Raw genomic sequence first — 11,448 nt, 5'->3', positions numbered from 1 at the left:
CAGTCCCATAGTCCCAGAAATAACCTAATGGCTCATAACCTAAGATAACCCATTTATTCTAATCCATGTTCTGCCACGAGGCTGGTTACCTGTGCTCAGGCACCACACGTCTGTCTCATCACAGATAACACAGACAGTACTCTTTAGGAAGCCATTTCTTCAGCCTTGCCTTCCTGTTTCCCACCTTTGGGTGCCTTGAAGTGGAGTTACCTTGACATTTGTACATATGCTATATACTCACGGCTACTTTTTTTCCTAAGTAAAATGTTAATATCCTTATTAAATAATGACAGCGATCTTTTCACAGACCTCACTGTTCTACAAAATAACCAAGGAAACTGTAAAAATTGTGTGTGTGGTAATGTGAAGTTGGACACCCCACCCACCCATAAACACACACACACACACACACACACACACACACACACACACACACACACACTCCCGCCCAAGCTCCATAGACGCAGAGCCCAGTCCATCACATAAGCGGTGCAACACACACTTGCCGGCTCCTGAGCGATGAGCTGACTGTGCTGGCCCACACCTGTCATCCGTACATCGAGGAGGCTGAGGCAAGAGGATGTTTCGAGTTCCAGGCCAGCCTGGGCTACAATAGGAAACTAATCAGAAAAAGAAAATGCTTTACCGTGTGCTGTATTTTCCAGTTTGTAACGCCCTGCTCCATCTTGCTGTGAACCTGCTGTGAAAACAGTAGTTCTTCTCAGATCACTTTTAAAGAGACTCATTAGTTAATCTGAATGAGAGCAGTGAACATGTATCTCTTCTTTGGAGAGACAGGCTTATACCACATAGCCTAAGCTAACCTTCATCTCCAGATACCATCCTCTGTATGTCTCCCTCCCTCCCTCCCTCCCTCCCTCCCTCCCTCCCTCCCTTTCTCTCTCTTTGGGGAGGAGGTGGTGGGTCTGGAAATTGACCCTAGCAGATCATGAGCAAGTATTCCACCACGGAGCTACACCCCTGCCAGAGTTGTCAAAGCTCTGCAGAATTGGTGCCTTTATAGACTGGTAAATAAAAACCAAGCCGGGACATTGAAACCAACATGGATGGACACTTAGGAACTTTCCAATCTTTTGCTTAAAATGACATCACAGTTAGAGACTTTGCCTTTCATAAAGTGGGCAGGTCTTAATTTGATGTGTAACAGTGCAGTTCCTTTTACAAATAACGTGTGTGAAGATAACCGGGCAATCGTGAGGAGAAAGATAAGATTAGTTCTGAACTTCCTCTATTCAGTTAAATCTCAAAATAGTAAACGTGGTCATTGCATAATAATTAAGTCATGTCCTCGTGTTTCGGGCTAAGAGTCTCTGGAAGTAAGTGTTGGCATGGAGTTAGAGATGCAGAGGGCTTAAGGAAAGAAGGCAGGAAGCAGAACAGGTCAGGTATCAGATACTTGTAAGCTCAGCTCTTGGGGTGCTGAGGGAGAACTGTTATGATTTCATAGCCCAGACTGGGCTACAGAGCAGAAAAAGCCACCACAATAATGAAACCTAAAAATGGTTTCATTTTTAGCAGGTGAAAGATAGCAGAAGCCCCTAACACGACACAGATCCAAGTTGCATCAAGATTTCTCTCTGCCAGGAATGGTGAGGATTGTCAGGGATTCAAACCCTGGATGATACAGTGTCGTCAGAAGACTGGTGAGGGTGGAACGCTCACGTGACAGAATGGGATGTGAGCCAACACACACTGGCATCACTTATCAAAGCTATGAGGGCATTTACTGTCTACCCTCCAACAGCACCCTGGGCACTTGTCCCAGTTATGCATGATACACACACAAGGCTCTCATCATGATAGTCTATTTTAACGATAACCTAAATATCCATCCATATAGCAGACTACTCTAATAAAGTAGTGCATAGAACTTATAATAGTTTTTTATGAATGGTGGCATGTCAGAGTCTCCAATACCCTTACTGAGGAATCAGGGTTGAGAAAGAGTACCCATAGCATTTCCTAACTCATGTTTGAACAGTAGGAGGTAAGGACAGGGCTAAAATTATAAATTAGCTTGTATCTATGTGAAGAGATGCTGAAAAGACATTGGAGGCAAGCATTAAATTATTTCGCTGTAGACAAGGAGAGCACCAATCTAATTTGCCCTTGATGGACTCTGTTCATGCCCATGGTCCTAAGTAGTTGTAAGCAGCGCCACCTTACGCTTGTCCAGGTTTTAATGAATGCTGTGTGGAGTGGATTTGGAGGAAGTGGTATCTGTAGCATGGTGACATAAGTCTTAATATGTTCAATTATTAAACTGATGTGTGAATACAGCTTAAGGAATACAGCTTAAGTAAGCTTAAAAGAAAATTACCTATAAAATAGTTGTAACTCTGGGGCTGGAGAGATGGCTCAGCAGTTATGAGCACTGACTGCTCTTCCAAAGGTCCTGAGTTCAATTCCCAGCAACCACATAGTAGCTCACTACCATCTGTAATGGGATCTGATGCCCTCTTCTGGTGTGTCTGAAGACAGCTACACTGTGTACATATAAATAGAATAAATCTTAAAAAAAATAGTTGTAGCAAGGCATTGGTGGCATACACCTTTAATCCCAGCACTTGGGAGGCAGAGGCAGAGGCAGAGGCAGAGGCAGAGGCAGAGGCAGAGGCAGAGGCAGAGGCAGAGGCAGAGGCAGAGGCAGAGGCAGAGGCAGAGGCAGAGGCAGAGGCAGAGGCAGAGGCAGAGGCAGAGGCAGAGGCAGAGGCAGAGGCAGAGGCAGAGGCAGAGGCAGAGGCAGAGGCAGAGGCAGAGAGGCAGAGGCAGAGGCAGAGGCAGGCGGATTTCTGAGTTTGACGCCAGCCTGATCTACAAAGTGAGTTACAGGGCAGCTAGAGCTACACAGAGAAACCCTGTCTCGAAAAAACAGAAAAAAAAAAAAAAAGCCTAAACAAACAAAAAGAAAAAAACCAAACAAACAAAATAGTTGTAACTTAAAGGCACAAATGTATATATATATTTATATGTGTGTGTGTGTATGTATATTATATATGTATATGTAACATATGCATATTTATTAAAAAGGTAGTTCCTTTAAAAAATAACTCCTGTAAAGATAATTGGTCAATCATTGACACCCTCCTCCTATGACCTTTAACTGCCTATGTATAACCCTTTCATATTGAAAGCAAAATAATCATAACTCCTTAGAAATGAAGGCCAAGGACTTGAAAAAAATAATTTACAGAGTAGGTGAAATAAATTATTTTGAAACATGTGAAATGATGGATAAAATCACTCATGACAGCAATGTAAAATAATATTACAGTGAAGTGCAGGTTTTACTTAACTAAGCAAAGATGAAGCAGGTGCGGATAAAGGCCTCACATGCCACGCCCTGCACAGCTCCAGGACCTGAGAGATGGTAAGGGAACAATCCGAAGACAGACGCACAGGTAAACAGAAATCTGGGATGGAATGGACTGGAATCTCTAATGGAGACACTGCAGCGTCCCAGAGGCTCAGAGTCTATTACACAGATTTGAACAGACAGGGGGGCTATTACAAACAGATAAACTAGGAAGCAGGGTTTATGACATACATCTGTATCAAAAAGACGTGTTTGGCTAATCTCCATCCCTGTAGGGGACTAATCTTCAGGCGATAATATCTCAGAGGAAAACAGCTTGGTGGACGTTTTCCGTATACACTGTCAACACCCACACATGGACCAGAGGAAGGCTTTGTGTTACTGTGACAGGTACCCAAGACAACTAGTTTTTAAAGGTTTTGTGTTTATTCAGAACTTTAATTCCACAGTGAATTGGCAATTGTTCTTGAACCCATGGATCCAGTGCATTACAGTGAGTATGAGTGGCAGAGAAAGGTGGTCCCTTATTGCCACCAGGAAGCAAGAATGGAGAGGGGAGGGGCCAGAGTCCCATATCTTCCTTAAGAGCACACCCCCAGTGACCTAGGTTCCATTAGGCTCTGCTTCATAGAGGTTCCCTCATCTACCAATAGCACCACACTCTGGTGTCCAAGTCTCTAGCATGTAACCTCCCAGCCCCTGCCCAAGTTCACTAAATAATGACTCTGAGACTAATCACTTCTGAATAAATGCTTAAGCCACTATCCCAGAATCCTCTCTCTGCTTTATGTCCCACCTTCTACATTCTGCCTAAGCTAACAGGCCAACAGCGTTTTTATTGACAGGTGAAGTTTCCACAGTACACAAGAGGTTCTCAGTACACTAGCATATATATATACATATATATTTAATTAAATGTATATATAAAATATTCTTTGCTAAATTCATCCCATCAAACTTTATAATACCCACACTGAACCCCGTTTTCAACAAGTGCCTCTCCTACTTCATGGCTCTTTTAAACAGTTAGATTAATTAGATCCAACGCTCTAAAGTGAATTTGATTAGAGCTGTTTGAATGGCTGTGGGTAGGAGTCATTTACTGGAAGATGAACAGCGCAGCAGCGAGCACACACAATTGAAGAAAGATGAGCGCCCCCCCCCCCATGTCGTGTTTCCTGGCTCCGTTCCTGCGCAGTCACTACTGTTTTTCCTTTTGTCCCGCGTAGGGACCACACTGTGACCTTTGTTTTGACCCCTCTGTATTCTGCACTGCCTCAGTTTTTCCTAAAATGGTAGATTTACTCTCTATAGCCAGGTGTATTTACAAATATCAAAGATATATCTACCACTAGTCTGACAGCTTAAAATGACACAAATTATTTTCTTGCACTTCTGCAGGTCAAAAGCCCAGAATCTACTCCCTTGGCTGAAGTTCTGGCTCTGGCAGGGCTGTGTGCCTATGGGTGGTTGCCGGGGATCCAGTGTCCTCAGCCCTTGCCTTTCACCCCTTCCCACCCATCCCCCCTCCCCCGCATTGATCCCTGCTCCACTGTAAAAGCATCTAGCCATGCTGCTGAGACTTACTTCTATTATCTAGTCTGACCCTCTCTGATCCTCCTGCCGTCCTTTCCTTTTTAAAGACCTTTATGATTATACCAGAGCCCACTGGCTAATTCACAAACACTCTCCATCTCAAGACCACATCTGCAGAAGTCTTTTTGTTGTCTGAAGTCTCCAGTCCACAGGCTTCAGGATAATTAAGTGAGGGCAGCTCATCTGGGGGTAGGCAGACCTTGTCCTGACTCACCACGGGTAGCAAGCACCTTCATTTTCTGTTAGGAACATCATTCTCTGTTACCATAAAAGTGACTCTGTCAACTATTGCATTCTAGGCTAACGTGGAGCCTCCCAATCACATGGCTTTGGTTATTAATTTAGCTGATGTAACCAGGAGGGTCATCTTGTTATGATTTGCAAATTATACCTAGTTTTAATTTTCAAAAGTCTCTGGGACACATATTTCATTTCTTCGCTGTCTCTTTGTGTTTGTCTCTCTGTGTGTGGTGCGGTATGTCAGTGTGTGTTTCTGTGAATGTTTGCTCTCTCTCTCTCTCTCTCTCTCTCTCTCTGCCTCTCTCTCTCTCTGTGTGTGTGTGTGTGTGTGAGAGAGAGAGAGAGAGAGAGAAAGCGTGAGTGAGCTGTCTATGTGTGTGTGTGGTGTGTCAGTGTGTGTTTCTGTGAATGTGTGTGGTATGTCTATGTGTCAATGTAAGAAACAGAGAAACTGAGAGAAAGGTGTGGGTGCCTGTGTGGTGTGTCAGTGTTTCTGTGAATATGTGCAGTATGTCTGTGTGATAAGCCTGTGTGTATGTGTGTGTCTTTCTGGTGTGTGTGTGTGTGTGTGTGGGGGGGGGGTGGTGGTGGTGTTGGGGGTCCTAATATCTGTGCAGTATATTTTGTGTCCGGTAGGTGGTGCTGTTGGCATGGAATTACTTCTAACACCTTCAAACTGCTCTTCTGATTAGAACGTTTGGAAACTCTACCACTGTTGAAGGCTATTCTTATAAAACCTTCATTGACAGCAGATATACCCTGATCTAAACTTTAAAGCCCAACTCATCCATTGTGGGTTTGGAGGTGTGCTGTTTTATCAGGTGGGATATTCAGTTTTGTCTTGGAGAGTGCTGTCTGCCTATTTATCCCACTCTTCTTAGAAAGAGTTGCTGCATTTGGATCACAGAAGTTGCTTGGTTGTTGTTGTTTGTTTTGGTTTTGTTTTTGCTTGTTCATTTATTTGAGACAGCCTCTTTGTTTCTAGGCTGACCTTGAACTCTCAATCCTTCTGCTTCTACCTCTTAAGTGGTGGAATTAGAGGCATGGGTACCTATACCAAGCTTATAACTATCCCCGCCCTCCATGTGTGTGTGTGTATGTGTGTGTGTGTACTCATGTAGAGGACAGAAAACAACCTCAGCTATATGTCAGCCCTCAGGGGTCATCGACTTTGAAGTCTTTACTGTCATTTGAGACAGGGTCTTTCACTGGCCTGGAACTCATCAAGTAGGTTAGGCTGGCCAGCGGTTAGCACTGGGGGGAGTACTTACGGTGGGATTTTAGCAATCTGTGTGTAGCTAAGCCTAGTGTCTAATTCATTTCCCTCCTTGCACACTTGTCCCTATCCTCATGACAGTCATCTTAACTGTTTCTTGAATGTTTGTAATAGCCATGCCCATGGGAAGTCTGTGGCTCCGCTATAATTTTCCTTCTAGGGATTTTTTCCTGGAGCTTTTATACTCTGATTGGATTTTTATCTTGTACCATGCTGTACACTTGTCATGCTGGGACTTCAGGATGCCAACATTTGGTGGCTGCAGTCCTACTGCGTGTCCTGGTTCTCCAGAGATGGAATACCCTTTTTGAAATGACACCTTTTCTCACTTGGCTTGCCTCTTTTATCCCTCTGTCCCTCTTCCCTCTTAGGGTAGAATTAGCTCCTGGCTTCAGTGCTCTGTGCTCACTGTGGAATGTCCACATTTTAAATTGGTTCTTCTGTCTCGGGCCTCACTTGATTATCCTCACCAGTATGCTGTTGGGAGTTCTTGAGTGATAGCTGTCTGTCCCCTACTGCTTCGTCTCTGTGTGCGATGGCCTTTGATGACCACCGCAACAACTTTCTCCTCCAGCTTTGCTTCTCAGACATTTGATGACCCGTCTCTGTGTTGGTTTCTCCACCACCATCCTTGATGTAAGAATCTGTCTGTACTCTCGTTTTGGTGGACTGTGGGGTTTACCGCTTAAACTGCTCCCTTAGTTATGGTTTTGTTGCTGTGAAGAGGCACCATGACCTCGACAACTCTGATAAAGGAAAACATCTCATTGGGGCTGGCTTATAGTTTAGAAGTTTAGTCCATTATCGTCCTGGCAGGAAACATGTCCACATGCAAGTAGACATGATTCTGGAGAAGTAGCAGAGAGTTCTACATCTTCATCCGAAAGTAACAGAAGACTGTGTTCCACACTAGGTATAGCTTGAGTGTAGGAGATCTCAAAGACAGTCCCCACAGTGATACACATCCTCTAACAAGGCCACACCTCCTCCTATAAGGCCACGCCTCCTAATAGTGCCACTTCCTATGGGCCGAGCATTCAAACACATGAGTGTATGGGGGCCGTTCCTATTCAAACCACCATAACCACTGTCTTGAGTAGAACATTGTAGGAGTTGATGTGGCGATTGGCCACCACCTTAGCTCCTTTGCCAGCCTCTCACAGTTCCCATACCTTTGTCTGGCCTTTGGTAACGCCCACCGCTCCACCTGTGACTGAATCACTGCATCTCCATGTAAAGAAGGCAGTGTTAAATCACAGGGTCTCTCTCTCACTGAGATGATCGGTGGGTATCCTGACAGCTGGGTCCTGCTGCTCACCTTTGGCCCAGCTCAGATCTAGTGTCATGGAACTCTCTTCCTGTGTTCCTTTGGCCTCAGCATTAACTTAATCTGTGTCACCAGCTTCATCAGCATCAGCCTTCTCCCTGCCAACTAAAAGTCACCACCCCTGCATTCCTGTGATTGCACAGTGTGCCTCCTTGGAACTTTGTGATCCAGACCGCCGCCCATCTCTCCTGAGGCGGTCTCCACTTTAGTTCACTTCCAAGTGGCCCCCTGCCCTGTGGCCTTACTGTTGTGAGCTCATTTTTCTTCCAATTCTAAATGCCTTTCTTGCATTGGGCCCCATCTTCTCCTTCTTCCTTCCCAGATGGTGCTGCTCAGAGGAATTTAGAAATAGTTTATAGTCCCACATGTCAATATGTGATCCCACACCCGCCACTGCTGTACTCTGAACATTTGCATTCCTCAAAATGCTTATGTTAAAATCCTTACCCCCAAAGTGATGAAGTTAGGAGCTGAGCCCTCATAAAATATGCCAGAGGAACCCAGGCTCTCCCTCTCCCCCTTCTTTTCTTTTTGATGGGAGGATGCAGAGAGGAGCCATCTATGGGCTAGAAAACAAACTTGTACTTGATCTCAAATTCACCGGCACTCAGATTTGTGAACATTCCAGTCCCTGGAGCCGTGGAGAAGTGAATAAGCCACTGTGTTATATATTTAGGCACCCTCCAGCTACACACAGCAAGCAACGTGTGCAACCTCAGGAATAGATTTTCTCCCAAGAGGGTAGAGCTTGGCAGCTGAAAATAATCTTACACTTGTGCACACACACACACTCAGAGTCCATAAAAAGATAAATAGTTTATTTTATTTGTGGTGTTAAAATTATATAGAACTGCAAATTTGGGAGAATTTCTGTGAAAATTTGGGGAGCTAATAATAAAAGTAAAAAATTAAATAAAAAAATTAAGTAATAATAATAAGGAGGATTTGTGTCCTTATCTTCCAGTTTGCTGTCCTAGCATCATCCCATATGCTTACATTTGCCAAGAAAGCTTCAGAAAATCCTTTGTTCTGGGGAGCCAATCATTGCTCCTGTCCAGTCCCGTAAGCTTGCCTCTGTGGCCCTTTTTAGCCTACAGAATCCTCTGTCCCTGGCTCCCACTTCTTGGTCCAGGAGCACTACTTTCTATTCTGAGTCCAGTCACAGCAGCTCTTTTAGCCCGGTCCCTACTTCATGCTCATCAGCTTGCCACTAAAACCCTCCACCCTTGGGGCTGTAATGGCCCAGGGTTACAGAGGAAGGGTTGGGGAAGCTTCAACCCTGGAAACCTCAAACATGAGGACCACAGAAATTAGCTTCTTTCCCTCTCCCAACCTATACTATAAAGCTGCCACCCACACCATCAACCCTAGTAAGAATTTATTACCATGACAGTTATCAGTTATAGCAATTTAAAAAGTGATAGTTTTTTTTCCCTTTATCCAGGCTGGGTCCCTAATACACAAGACAGAGACTATTAGATTTATTTAAATAAGTTTTATGGCACAATAGTTAGCAGCTACTAATCTATTCTAATCTTCTAAAATAATCTGGCAACCTTACAAGCAAAATCCCTGAGATACTTGCATTTTGGTATTGATCTGGCTTTCTCTGCCCTAGGTGAGTTCTCATGGTGACTCCTTGACCTCCTGGCGAATCCCATCCCCATGTCTCTTTCCCTCCCTCCCTTCCCTCTCTCCCCTAGCTGGGACCAGAAGTCCCACCCTATCCTCACCTCTGCCCAGTCATTGGCTGATCAGCTCTTTATTGACCAATTAGGGAATAAATGGGGAGCAATGCTTACACAACATTGAGACAGGAGAGTCTTAGAATAATCATTACAGTGCCATGTCCAGATTGCAATCAGATGTGGGGGCATAGAAATCAGCATTTGAAATAATATGAGGATAATCTTTACACTGCACACAATAAAATTATGCCAACACTTCAGTCCTTGTTGGACCTCATAAGCCCTCCTCCCCTACCACACACATACCCTACAGCCCCTGAGTATGTAGATGAAGCATTTTCCAACACCCCTGCCCTGACAAACACCCCCCCCCCAATAAACAAACAAATCAGTTTTCTGAAGCTGTTCCTGGGTGGGCTCATTGCCCTCACACTTATGCCAACTGAGACCCTGCACTGCACTGGTCACACCTGGCTAAGCATCCCTCCCTCCCATCTGGCTAGGTGTGCAGTAGGCTCAGCTACCCAGAGGGAGAAGCAGACATGGGCGGTAACTCCGCATCCTTTACCCAGTGAAAATTCATTCAGTTTTCAAGATCTATTTCAGCCTCAGCCCTGTGTCTAAAATGTTCCCATTTCTAGGAGTTGAAAGAGAGCCCTGTGTTTCTGAGTGTCCTATCTACACCCTCCAGGCAACAGGGATTTATGATTCCATGGTCTTCAGTATCTTTTGGATCTTTTCTCTGGCAGAATTCAAGTCCTTAAAGCTGTTACTGAGCCTCACACCCTTCTCTTCCCAGAACAGTGTGCAATTGTAGAACCCGAACATTTTGATGATTGATTTTATTATTTTCAATTCTGATGAACACTGAGGATAAAGCCATATATGAGAGAAGAGAGACAGAGAGAAAGACAGAGAGAAAGAGACAGACAGAGAGAAACAGAGAGGGATTGTCATTCTGATTATGATAATGAGTACATTTGTCATCAAGGAGACTTAATACTTTGAAGACAAAAAACAAAACAGGTCATGATAACCTCATTTTTTTTTGTTGTTGTTGAAAATGAAAATAATCACGCAAGTCTGGAGCAGATTATTTAATCACCAAAGTGCTTGCCTTGGGAGCATGAAGACCTGTGTTTGAGCCCCAGAATCTATGTTAAAGTAGAAAAAGCCTGGTGTAGAGACGCATACTTGCAAGCCCAGTGCTGAGGGTAGACAGGGAGATTCCCAAGGCTCCCTGCCTAGCCATCGTCTACTAGGTGAGCCTCAGGCCAGTGACACACCATGCCTCCAAATCCAAGGTAGATGGTGCTCAAGGAGGAATAGCTCCTGTGACTGCTAATTACCTTCCACATGCATGTACAAATACATTGACGTGAAACTCTACATAAGTACACACACACACACACAACCCTACATACGCATAAACATGCATGTGCATGTTCTGAGAGTGAAATGGCAGTTGTTTTGGGAAGCTCTAGAGATTTTAGAGATCACAAGAACATCAACGTTTCAAATAACAGCAGTGAGACTTTGCTCAGTGAGAGAAGTAATCCTGGTTTAGGAGAGACTTTCTGTCCACTGGAGAGGCTGCCAGCTACACACTAGCTCTCCTGACTTACCAAGCTCCATCTTTGTGGCTGGGCTGGACTGCTCAAGAACATGAAGCAGGCTGGCAGAGAGTTAGAGAGGACACATGGATATAATGTCAACAAGCTTTTGTAGTGACTCTCTTCAGTATGGTTCCATATCATTAAAGAATACAGTTGAATTTTCAACACATATTGGATATGGATGCTCATCAAAAGTGTTCATTGTGTAGGGTGTTTCCTTTCTCTCAGATCAGGGGTAGAGTGCTTGACTTGGCATGCAGGCGACCCTAACTTCATCACTGTCACCTGCCAAATCAGAACAAGCATGGTAGACACACTGAAATGAAGCCAGAAAGAGTCCATGCAGCCATTCATTGTTCTCGCTGTGT

This window comes from Mus musculus, chromosome 3 (genome assembly GCF_000001635.26).
Source record: "Mus musculus strain C57BL/6J chromosome 3, GRCm38.p6 C57BL/6J".
Lineage (NCBI taxonomy): Eukaryota > Metazoa > Chordata > Mammalia > Rodentia > Muridae > Mus > Mus musculus.
Note: the sequence above shows the minus strand (reverse complement) of the source record.